We start from the raw sequence: 2,068 nt of genomic DNA on the forward strand, positions 1-2,068 counted from the left end.
AAATCTACTCCTACGTTACTAAGATTAGCACCTGCATTAGCCTGTGAACAGAATAGACATAAACGAACCACCTGGAAGGATGTTACTTCACAAACTAACGATTACCGAGTGTCTTACGTTCCATACCAATCAGTAACAATTACAGAAGGGTCACACTAACTTAGGCCTATATTGCCACATCACTACGCTATAGTGAGGGATAAGACTTTTCATAATAAGGGAGTCGCGGCAGTAATACGAATAGGTTTCTAGCAAATGGAACTAGTGAGAAGGACGTCTGGGGCCACGTAGTATACAAAATTGTGGTGGCAGGCGGGAATGAAACACATCTGCACGACTAGACCCGATTGTGACCCTACTGGTTAAGGCTACTGCATGGACACACCAGCATCACCTACTCAGTGGTTCTTCTATAGGCCTCCAGAGTTTGGTTTACACTCACGACCGAATACTTCCAAATAATTACAACGGGATATTGGTTTCTATTTAGTGAGTTCTTCTTAGTGGGTAAAGCACTGTGTTGAGTGCGCAATCTAACTCGCCATTTAGGCTCCAAACCAGGCTTTCAAGTATTTGAAAGTTTCATGTTGGGGATTCACGAACATTGTGAAGGCCCTTATCATGAACATTCTACTGTAATCTTTGGAGTTCTTGCGTAAAATTAAACCGTTAGACACCTTCCAAAAACATTTTAAAATTAATAATCTTCAAGATTTGATAAACCAAACATTTGTAAACTGTTCATTGATGATGATGAGGGGCAAAAGTAACCACCTATGTGCTAAGAAAAATGTCTGAATATCATATCAATGGTCGAAAACCACGTAAAAATGAGGCAGTTGTCCCGAGTTCATGGAGAAAAATCATTGTGCCATTACGATATCGTGTCATTTAGTTGTTCCTCTGAGTGGGTCCACTTGTATAGATACTGAGGGTACGTCCTTATTTCTTTCCCCCTTTGAGTCCCATGCAGATGTTATATATGTCGAACAACCATAAGAACAAAACATATTATTGATCACTGGGATAGGGAATAAACCAGTATTTTAATAAACAACGAAATGGTATCCATGTTTTTCATCACAAGAAATCCAACGACTAACGCAGTAAGCAAGAATATTGCGTACCAAAAGAAACCACGTTTGTGGTTGTCAATAACTTCGTACACAGTTTCTTGAGGTTCAGAAAACCTGACACGATTTCTCGAACGAACACTTGTATCTTTAGCTGCATCAGACGTATCGCTATTATCTGAAGAATCTGGATCTTGAACTCTTATATGATGTTAAAGTTTCTGTTAGACACTTACGGCTCTTCAATCACCAGAGAAGCTGGAAAACGTACAGCGTCATTAATGGTAAGAAATAGGACATACGGTCAATTAAAAGTGCCAGCTTTTTGCGCAATATTCTCCTAGTCACATCATCTTTGTGAACTTAAGACGTAGCAATAGTGCGACAAACCTTGGATAGGTGGTGGGAAATATCCCTTTTCTGATAACTCAGCTCTTAACTCGTCATCTGTGAGAGATAGTATTCGTTCCATTTCCTAAAGTTGATAGATGCATAACGCATGAGATAAACAACCTTGCGACGTCAGATGACCTAGTAAACTAAAACAATATTGATTACAAATAACGGGTACATAAAATGAAGTGCTTCTTTACGTTAAAATATATATATATAAGGAATGGTCAGTAGAAAATTGGTTAAAGCTTAATCTGTCAGAATGTTACTTCATGGACATTTTGCATCATTTGACATAGAGCACTTACAGCATCCATGGAAATTCGCTCTTGATTGCCTCCTCAGAGAGTGATCTTGGGCTCTTAACTGAAGAGAGCTTAGGTACCAGCTCAAACTACATGTGGTATGCAACCAAGTCAAACACAACTGTACTGTATGCGTAGACAACTTAGCACAACCACCTCAGAGTTGTTACTAGCACTGTTTCAAACGTACTCAAACCCTCATCTTAAAGTCCACAATGTCTTTGTGCCCCATCTTTTCAAGAGAGACGTAAGTCCCTTAGACCAAGTGCAGAGAGGAGCAACCAAGTGGGTGATGGG

Source organism: Schistosoma mansoni, assembly GCF_000237925.1.
Source record: "Schistosoma mansoni, WGS project CABG00000000 data, supercontig 0041, strain Puerto Rico, whole genome shotgun sequence".
Lineage (NCBI taxonomy): Eukaryota > Metazoa > Platyhelminthes > Trematoda > Strigeidida > Schistosomatidae > Schistosoma > Schistosoma mansoni.